Source organism: Apis dorsata, unplaced genomic scaffold (genome assembly GCF_000469605.1).
Source record: "Apis dorsata unplaced genomic scaffold, Apis dorsata 1.3 scaffold_73, whole genome shotgun sequence".
Classification (NCBI taxonomy): Eukaryota; Metazoa; Arthropoda; class Insecta; order Hymenoptera; family Apidae; genus Apis; species Apis dorsata.
The window spans coordinates 55,736-66,783 of record NW_006263371.1 but is presented as its reverse complement, the minus strand read 5'-3'; the positions used below and the strand labels follow the sequence as shown (position 1 = coordinate 66,783).

Genomic DNA, 11,048 nt, shown 5'->3' with positions numbered 1-11,048 from the left:
TGCTTTTTGTATCTTGCATATAGAGAATAATATTTTTTAAAGTGAAAATTCGAAGAATTTTTTCTTTTTTACGCAAGATTTTGTAATATTTGAGATGTTTATTTTTTTATAAAATAGATATTATATAAGATATGATTTGCTTTTTGTATCTTGCATATAGAGAATAATATTTTTTAAACTGAGAATTCGAAGAACTTTTTCTTTTTTATCCAAGATTTTGATAATTTAATATTTGAGGTCTTTATTTTTTTATAAAATAGATATTATAAGATATGATTTGCTTTTTACATATAAAGAATAATATTTTTCAAAGTGAAAATTCGAAGAACTTTTTCTTTTTTACCCAAGATTTTGTAATGTTCGAGGGCGTAATTTTTCGTAAAATATTATATAAAACGTGATTTGTATTTCTTTTTTTTTGTATTTCTTTTGACATATAGAGAATAATATTTTTCAAACTGCGAATTCGAAAAACTTTTCCTTTTTTTTTCTTCTTTTTTCTTTATCTAAGATTTCTCCTGATAAATCTCGACAGCCTAAATAAATTAAGAACTAACTCCTGATTCGAAATTATTGTTCAAGTGAGATCACTTGATACAATCATAATTATTCCTTTAATTGCGACTAATCACGCAACATTGAAAGGATTTCATTCGATCTTCGTTATATTTCGCGTGTCGTTGCTTATAGAGTTTCGAAATGAACATTTATAATCCAGCAGAAAGCATCCCAATTTCTATAAACTTTTGTTCTGTTAATGTTTCTCGATTCATATATCATTTTTTTTAAAGCCATTTATAGATGTTATCGATCAGATTCGAAGGAATAATGCGTGCAACACAGAGATAATTCATCGTTAATTTGAACCCAGCGAAATACGTTTTCAATTAAAAAGCTGTAAAATGTTAATAACGTAAGAAGAAGAAGAAGAAGAAGAAAAAAGTTCTTCGAATTTCGCAGTTTAAAAAATATTATTCTTTATATGAAGAAAGAAATACAAAAAAAAAAAAAAATACATTTTTTATTTTATTATTATTATTCCCGTTGAAATTAGGTGAGAACCGGTATCGATCGTAATCCATATATCCTCCAACGATATTAAATTGCACGAAAAATATACAAATTCTCTCAGATGTGAGAAAAAAATACATTAATTATATCATAGAATTCGAAGAGGACCGAATTATATTACATTATAAAGTTTTTCACTCTCGTGAAGAAAGATCTATTTTTATTATTGTATTTTAATTAGCAATAATGAAAATATAATTGAATCGAAAAAGAAAAAAGGAAAAAGAATATTATTAATATTACATTCAGCTGAAACAAAATCCGCGCATAATAATATATAATTTCGTAATTTTAATTTCTTACGAAACGAAATACCTCGAAACGAGATCGAAATGATGAATGAAATACGAGATATATTCGCGATAAATTTCTGTTTTATTGTGTTTTAAGATTTAAGATTTTCACGCTCGACGTGAAGTTTACGCTATCCGAAAAATATATTCGCCATTCGTTAAAATAAACAAGGAATTTTGCAACGCGGAATTATAAATTTCGATTCGATTTTTATTCCAACGATATCTCGGCGGAAGATGTATGTAACGCCTATAAATCTGGAAACAACGTGCAAACAATGGAAAAGTGCACGCGTGCGAAAGCGAAATCTAAATACATCGATCGAAATTAAAACGGCGAGGTGAATAAGCCGAAACGATTATTACGCGTCGGATGAACGCAACTTGCCGACCTTTCCCTGATCCACTCGCCCTGAATCTGTTCCAAATTCGAGTCATTTTGGCATTCGCACCAAATAACGCTCGCATCTCGCGCTCGTCGAACCGATTGATAAAATTATTATAAATTATAAATATATGTAAATTATTGGCGGGTGTTTAATTGCGATCTCCGCGAATAATGTGACATTTTTCAGGGTTAAAATATCGATACAAGACGCGAAATAAGACGCACGATAGCTCGAAAGAATTAAATTAAAACTTTTGGAAATTATGCTTAATATAAAATAAAAATAAAAATAAAATAAAAATAAATAAAAATATGCAGTTAATTATGGTTTTATTTAAAAAAATCTAAATTTCATTTTTTTGTATTTGCATTCGTTTAAGAATAAGAAAATACTGAAAAAAAAAATGTATATACATTTTCATTAAATTGATATTTTTATCAAATATTGAGGATATTAAGGATTTTATCGTTAATTTTAGCAAAAATTTACTAAAAATTGGGAATTGCGCTTCGATTCGATTTTCTGAAGGGCGAACGAAAAAGCTTTCAAAGAACAATTTTGCCCGTTCGATCAATTCTAAAATTCGTTTCAGTCTTCTGAACGAAAAGAAAGAAAGGACTAGAAAAGGGGGACTTCTTTACGACGTTTCAATCTTTGTTCCACTTCCTTCCGAAATCGAATCTTTGGAAAAGCGCAGGCACAGGCAAAGAAAACCACAAGGGGATCCCTCTATGAAGAATTAGAGAAATTTCCCTGGGCGAGAGAAATGGCCGATTTGCAACAATTCCACTTGCAAATTGGCCGAATTAGCATTGTAAAGCAACAAACGAGGCTTAAAGTTAGGCCTTCCAGTTCCCTCGACCGGAAAAGTTACCAGCACATACTTTAACAAACTCTCTCTCTCTCTTTATATATATATATAGTAGTGCGAAATTTTCTCTCCGTTTTCCAACTAAATCGCCTACTTTGAGGCGATGCTTGACGAACTTAATAAAGCATGAAATTTGTCGACTTGAAATTGCAAACATTGAGCCATGCCTTTGCTCTATAAACTTTTTTCAATCCCAAGTTATTACCATACGTGACTCTCTTTTCTTTTCTTCACTTTTTTTCGTGTCTCTCTTATTTCATGGACTGTTCCTTTGATCTACTAGCTTTTGCAGAATGTTTCACCGAGGCAGATACACTTTGATAAAATGTGTACTATATATATAGTAAGTGTTAGTAAAACTATATATATAGAGTAGTACATTTTCACTTTGTTTCTAATAAATTCTAGCAGCAATATATATATATATATATATATAACATTTTACATTTTCAATATACATGTGTTTTAACAATTAACTGTAATATTAATAGAATTCGTTGAATCTTTCAATTCTTTTTCTTATTAATTATCTAAAAAATTGGTATGAATGAGTTTGATGTAATTTTGAGATCACTCTCAAGGTATCGAATAGCTGAAGCTTTTCTTAGCCAACGATTATTTAGAAGAACCAACAGTCGGTGATTTCCTCGACAAGTTTTTGGCACCGGGTTCGACTTCGAATCAGAGATGGGATCAAGGGTGTATCACGAGCGCCATCGAAATTTTTAAAGGCAATAAATTTGTTCTCCTTCGAATTCTTTTTTTTTTTTTTTTTTAATTCTTTTAAAACAAACAATATATATTTTCACAGTTCTGCTCTACAAACGATCTACAATCGTAAATTCGCCAATCGATCTGCCTGTTTATCGATTTCGACGATCATTATTTATAATAGTTTCGCACCCTCTTTATGCGACGATACATATCTCTTGGAGAAGCGTAAAAATAGCAAAAAAAAAAAAAAAAAAAAAAAAAAGAAAATAATACTCCTTCAGAGAGAAAAGAATTATATTCGCATGTTTCTCTGTCTTTTCGGTTTATATCTTCGAAACGGAATTGTCACTGTTCCGTGTCTATTTGATCGATCGATTAAATTTTCCACTCCCTTTGGCCCGACGTTATACAAACTATGAAACTTTGACGTGATCATTTATTGACCGATGAACCTTTTGCTATATCTTTTGCTGTGTTTTTTCTTTATAGAGATTTCAATGATAATTTATTGGAAATTAATAATTCAACTGCTCTTATAACGCTCGATCCATAAATTCTATTTCATATACATTTAAGTGTTATAAGTTTCAGGCCATAAAAAAATAAAAATATTATAACTTTAATATCGTATATTTAAATAAAATTCTTGTTTTTGTTCGTAGTTTTGTTTCAACGGCGCTGAAGTTTTTTGAATATTTTATTCGAAGGTTTTTAAAAATCTTTATTTTTGTATTAAAATAAAAATATTGACAAATATTATATATTACATTTTTTCGATTCTTTTTCAATTCTTTCAAAATTAAAATTTTATTTCACTTTGATTTATCAAGATTTTAAATAAGAATATTCGTAAAATTAGAAATATTTTATTGATTATTTTTCTTTTTATTTTTTTAATTTCAAAAAAATAAAATTTCTTTTTTCATAATGTAAGATGGTAAAAAATAAACTTGAATTATTGCCAACATAAAAATTTGAGGCATCAAAATGTTTCTGTGTAATCATAAAACTATTCGATAGGATATAATTTAAAAAGAACAGTTTTTTTATGGAGCAAACGTAAGATCTTAAACAATGAGTATGCATGGCCTATGAAGATGAAGGAATCTCATCCTTCGTGTCGCTTTTGGCACAGAAAGGTTGGCATTACACGCAGCAACGGCGCGACGAAGGTCGCCATTACAGGGCCGACTGCACGTGTAAAATTAACTTTGATCCCCACTAACCTCGGTTTACCCTTCTGTCTACTTCCATCTTATTTCTGTCTTAAACATTTCAGTTATTCTTTTATTTAATAAATATCACTTTCTTATTTTCAATTTCTTTTATTAAGATTTTTATTAAAATTTATTAAAATTTTTTATATCTTTTATATATTACAATTTAATAATGATATATGTTAATTGAATATTTAAAATAAGAATATTGATTCCAATTTGAAACTTCATTTTAACAAATAAGAATTTTATATATATATAATAATAATTTTATCGTATTGTCATATGAGCAGAAATATTTTAATTTACAATATTATAGAATTAATTATTATAGAATTCTATTATTGAATTAAATACAATTCTCTAAGTTTCTCTAAGTTTTTTTTTTATTTTCATTTATTTCATATATATTAATTATCTATATAAATTATATCGATAACTGTATGAGAAAATTAATATTTCAAATTCTGAATTGATCTAGGTTGCCTATATTTTACTTCATTATGTTCTTATCATTCATTTTATCTAAAAATTCTTATGGCTGCAAGAAACTATGGAAAATTTATTAATCACATTCCTTCCATTAATCAGGTGGTTACAAAACAGATCATTAGTCAAATTTTAATTAATTGTTATTGATTAAATTTCAATGATTAATTTCTATAATGTAAATAGTCACTGATGCATATCAAATTCCATTTAGCATGTTCTATTAATCTATTCTGATCAAAATATTCTAATGATATTCTGTTAATCAAATTATACTTGTACATTTCTACTTGTCAGTTTCCGTTGGAATTTGGAAACCTAATTTCAATCATGTTTTATAATTTTAATTTTACTTCAATTATAACAGAATTACATATTGCAAATCAGTTTTACATAATTATATCTTATTCGATAATTATACCTTGTCAATCATATTTATTTGTTCTATTATTAATTCATCTCTTCCTTTATGCAATAATATTTCAAAATTACTCTTCATACTTCCCTACATTTATTTATTCATGTACTCATTAATTTTTCTTATTGTGCATCATTTGTTCTATTGTCATCTTAATTCATCTTTTTCTTTATGAAATAATATTTTATTACTATTCTATCATATTTATTTCTATTCATTTATTCATTAATTTTTCTTATTCTACATTGTAAAATTCTTTATCATATTAAAATATATATTATCATATTATATTATTAAAATAATTGAATATTTTATATTTAATACATCAAGTTTTGAATTGTCACAAAAAATCAAAGAAAATTATTGAGGTTATATTTGTCATATTATTTCACTAACATTTCATCACTCATATAAAAAGAAAAAAATAATTAACGTTAACAATTAACATCCCAAAAGAATTCATATTTTAATTATGAAAGATTTTAGTCTCCACAGAAAAAATGTAGAAAATTTATATACATAAAATAACATGCTCGTGTCAAATGCATACATTGTTATATTATCAAAGAAAATATGAAAATAAACTTACCACATTTTCAATTGAATTCTCCGCTGAAAACTATAAAAATCACTGTAGAAATATCTTTACACAATGAACAGGAAAATTCAAATAATTACAAATCTTTTCGTTTTAAAATATCGATCTAGAACAAATTACGATAAACGGATCAATGCGTCAGTTTTTTTCGCGGTATATTCTTCTTCTTGTCTTGTGAAAGAAACAAAGAATAAATAGTTTTGGCAGATAATTTAATTATTTAAATAAAGTTTAAAGCATTACACGTATCATCTCAAATCACATTTGTATCGATTCTTTAATGGCATACTTTCGTAATTCAAAATATAATTTTATTCATATTAACATAGATATAACATAGATGTACATACTTAATCAACAAAAAGTTTTTATTGAAATAAAAAATTTTATTATTATATTGAAATTTTTAATACGAATTGAATATGAATATATTATAAAACATAAAGCATTGTATTACAAAAACAATTAATAATTAAATTAGATTAAGTTTAAATAAAAAATCAAACAATGACTAGATATTAAAAAAAAAAATAATAATTAAAATGATGCTATATTTAAATCCATTCTATTTCACAGAGAAACCAACGAAAAATCAAATTTTTCTCCGCGAATATAATTTGTAATGCAATCCTACTATATAACTCGTGTAATAAAAGTTTCATCGATATTTACTGTCTTCGGTAACCATTACTGGTTTTTAATGCAGATTATACATGTTATCGATAATTGAAATCAAAATTATTAGGTACCATATTGTGATAAAAATTCTTTGTTTAAATCTTTCTGATAGGAAAAAAAATATAAATTTTATACATCTATTTTTTTCCTGTCAATTTTACAATAACAGTGTGACGATTTAATCAAGAATTGTTGATCGATCTTTTTTCTTTTTCGTTTCATTTGAATTAAACAGACAGAAACTTGTTTCGAAATTTAAAATGAATTTTTTAATTTGTGCAATTTGGTTCAAAGTTAAATTTTTAGTAAGTTCAATGAGTTATTTAGAATTTTATTATTTATTGTTCATGTGAAATCTTGTGGCATGTGGCATGTAATAAATAACGTTAGAAAGTTCTATATGTTTGTTCGAAAAATTTAATCAAAGTAAAAGTAGAGGTAAGTTTGAATATTCATCATGATGAATCGCGAGAAATTGACTATTCATTGTGCATTTATACATCATTCAAGTTTTCATGGTTAACATTTCTATTATTTCAACTGATAGTTACGTTGAGGTTATGTTTCTACAACATGATTATGATTTTGTGAGTAATTTATAGATTTTATAATCCAATATTTTGTATTGCATAATATCATAAAAAGATAAAAAGAAATGCAATTAATTTTTATTCAATTCGATTAACAAGTTTCAAATATTATTTTGTATTCCTGTTAATACTTTATTACAAATTACCAATTTTTTTTACCAATAAAATTCGAAACTTTTATAAACAGTAAAGAAAAATTCGATTATCTATCTATCTATATTCAATTATAGAATTTTTGAAATTTTAAAAATATATTATAATTTACTATGTGTAATTTAAAACGTAGAAAATATATTAGAAATTTCTTTATTTAATATTGAACTTTTCTGCTTATTTTGATGCATTTCTAAACTTTTGATGAGAATATATTTTAAATTATTTATAGTCGAGATATTGCTATCAAAAGAAAACAATCGAGAATTTCTCGATGCCAAGGTTCTTCAACGAAGAGGAAAAAAGCACGAAATAATTGAAAGAGTACTCCAATTATTTGGTTCCTGAATGGACGGCGACTGGAAGCTTTTTAATTCGATATTGTAACTTGATTTTCCAACATTTTGGACTATATCGACTGCATTCAGTACAGCTTTTTGGCCGCGTATTACATTATTTAGTTAATAAATTGCATTCAATCGTTCAAGTGATCTTTGAAATAAGGCCAAATATTAATAAAAAACCGGATAGATCCAATAAAAATGGTTATTATTATTTTACAAATTTTCTTCTCATTGCTTGAATAATATCTAATGAAAAAAATATGTTATATCGTTAAAAAGAAATTTTTTTATATCATAAAAGAAAAGAATCTCTTCAAAAATATGTAAAAAAATCCAAATATTAAGAGTGGAATTTAAATAAATCTTGTTAAATTCTAGGAAATAGAGGGAAATTGTGAAGGAAGCAATTCTGAAATGATAGAAGCAGTAATTAAGAGGAAACAAGATGAATTCTTGGGAAGGAGAGTCTTTATCATAGTAGGAGGAAAGATTGGTCGTGGGAAGAACGACGACAAAAGAAGGCAAACTCAAGGTATCGCTAGTTTATCGAGTCTGAGAGCATTTCTTTGTACAGACTAGGTGGAAAAATCGCGAAACTCTCGATAGCTGACCTGGTTACGTCTATTCGTATCAAAGCAGAAGCAAAATCGTGATGCTCTTCACTAAAGAATTTATTATCCTCGAAGAGGGAGACGTCTAAGATGGATTTAAAAGAGATCAGAGGTTAATAACCTTGACTGGGATTAGATAAGTAAATTCAACAAAAATGAACGTTTAAAATATTAAAAAAATATTCTCAGGAATACTCCTTTTTATTTATATTTAAAATTTATTTGTCAAATGCTCAATACTGTCAAAATATTTTAATCTTGAGATCTTTTGCTTCAAATTAAAAAATTTTATTTATAAAAAATATTATGTTGCGATAATGACATATTTCTAGAAAAAATCTAACATTGTCAATACTTTCATAATCTTTATATTTGATTTATTTATATTTTTCAAAATTACTTTATGATAATTTTTGAATCATTTTCGCAGTAGAAAGTTTGAAAGTTCGAAAAGCTGATCAATTCTAACGAATCGAACAAGTCTAATCTATGAGTGAGAAGCTTTTACAAGTTTCATCATCTGAAAACTATAATTTATTTCGAGAAAAAGAAATGTGTTGGCGATGGTATGTGTTAATTACGTGAAGTAGCATATCGCAATTTGCATAATTCTTGGCCGAGAACGTCTTATAAAAAAAAAGGTATAATCAACGCTTTCACGCTTGCTCTAGGATTGGTTCAATTACTTAATTCTCCGTCGGGGAAATCCACTGCAATTTAATACGTTCAACTTTTTCACCACCGCGCAAGATAAGCTTTTTATTTCTGGTTTAAGGAATTTCCTTAATCCAAATGAATGTTATTAATCTTTTGAAATTGAAGAACTACTGGTAAAACAAGTAATGAGCATTTTTCATTAGAAATGAAGTAGAGAATTCTCTGTGTTTGTTATATTATAGATCAGACTACAATAATATATATCTTAATATATAATAGAAAAATAAATTTACAACCTTTTATGTAATTTAGGTAATTTTTAACAATCTCTAATCTTAAAAAATTTTAAGTTGAAAAGTCAAATGAATGGAGTTCTGAGAAAAATTAAAGATATATTTATTGCAGAGAGAAAATAAAAATATAAATTTATATTGGAGTAGAACAAATGATTAAATGAAATTCAAATGTATTCAACTTCTCTCTCTTTCTCTCTCTTTTTTTTTGTTGAAATTAGATTTAAATCTAGCTAGAGACAATTTACATGACGACACCTCCCTCGAATCATAGAAATAAGAAGACAAATAAGAAGAAGACATTTCTGCTTTTATTCAGACACATTGAATAAGTCGTTTACATTGTAAACAGAATGCCTCCTCGTTTCACTGAACAAACAGTGAGCCTTAACCAAGTTAAAACAAATCTCGTTAATAATTCATGAACCATAGCACGACGATTATTTAAATAAATACGGAATTGGATTCCAGGCTGAAAATCGTCAACGAAAATATCCATTTATTCTTGAAGGGATCTATCTTACAATTGAAAATATAATCGTATAAAGGCCGGAAATGTGTTGTTAGAATGGCACAGATAATATCAAATGTTAATTTCTTCTAAGCTTTGTATTATTTTCTCTCTAAATACCGAAAATCTCTAGATAGAATGCTGCGATGAATAACACTGGAGCAAGTATAGTACCAATGTTGGACCTTGCGATTAGCTGTGTATCAGGATTTAGAATGTTATATAGGGACATGGTATGACTAAGAAGTGAGGTAGTCAAGCCAGTAATAGCCTACTCTAAATAGTTGACATTGTTCATTGGTAAGAGGAAAATATAGTATCTAATAATCAAACCTTTATATATTACCAACCATATTACATTATTGTCATTCACATGCGACATCCTTAATCCTCTATTATTCTAATTTTCATTTTCACCCCTTCACATTACAATAATATTTCAATAATATCAATACTCAACAACATCATCCACAATTCCAAAAGATTATATTATCCTCAATGCATTATGTTATTCATAACCATACCAAGAGTCATAAATCATCGGCGAAAAACCCTATACATAACGCTCACTCGATCCTTCATATATCCCCCTAACTTATATCAACCAACTAGCCAAGAGTTTCACTGCTCAAAAAAAATTTTCAGAAAAAATTCCATTTATTGCACAAAATTCACCAACCAAGCTTTAACAAAAACACCTTCAGAAACAACAACTTGACAAAACTATCAAAACTTTCCCAAAATTCCCAAAATTTTTTCCAAAACTTCAACCATCCAAGACCAAGCATCTTCCATCCAACTCCTCACACCTGGCTCACTACAATTCTCCAACGACTCAAACTAACCAAAAAAAACTCTCTGTTGCAGGCCAAGAATCCCAAGCCGTTCCATGAGAGTGTGTCGACCTTCCCTGGTGCGACACCACCCCTCCCCATAATCCCTCCATCCACCCACATTGTGGAGAAGGAAGGAAGGAAGAAAGGAAGTCCTCCACCCGAGAATCGCCACGGAGGATAGAAGGAAGAAGGCGTACGTGGCGGAGACGTGGAGGGTGGCTCGCGTGCCAAGAAGATGCGACTGTTCGCGTGGCCTGGCAGCGTGACTCGCGGTGGACTCATAAACGATGAATTGGCGGGCAGCGATGTTGGCTC

At 28.0% G+C, this 11,048-nt stretch overlaps 1 protein-coding gene and 1 long non-coding RNA gene across 7 annotated transcripts in view; both read left to right on the top strand.

Annotated features, from left to right (window-relative positions):
- Window positions 1–10,847, top strand: part of LOC116184872 — an 18,773-nt gene extending 7,926 nt beyond the window's left edge. Inside the window, exons 1-4 of one of the 6 annotated variants that reach the window (XR_004149525.1) lie at window positions 6,539–7,176; window positions 7,714–8,026; window positions 8,204–8,357; window positions 9,608–10,340. This is a non-coding gene — a long non-coding RNA (uncharacterized LOC116184872). Of the gene's footprint in view, window positions 1–6,538; window positions 7,177–7,713; window positions 8,027–8,203; window positions 8,358–9,211; window positions 9,276–9,607; window positions 10,341–10,764 lie in introns of those variants that run through there. The other 5 variants (XR_004149526.1, XR_004149524.1, XR_004149527.1 and 2 more) reach the window with 5 other exon arrangements.
- A 52-nt stretch (window positions 10,848–10,899) lies between these two features.
- The window catches only part of LOC102676714, a 55,371-nt gene continuing 55,222 nt past the window's right edge, over window positions 10,900–11,048 (top strand). Inside the window, exon 1 of the mRNA XM_006610260.2 lies at window positions 10,900–11,048. The gene's annotated coding sequence lies outside the window, so the exon portion shown is untranslated.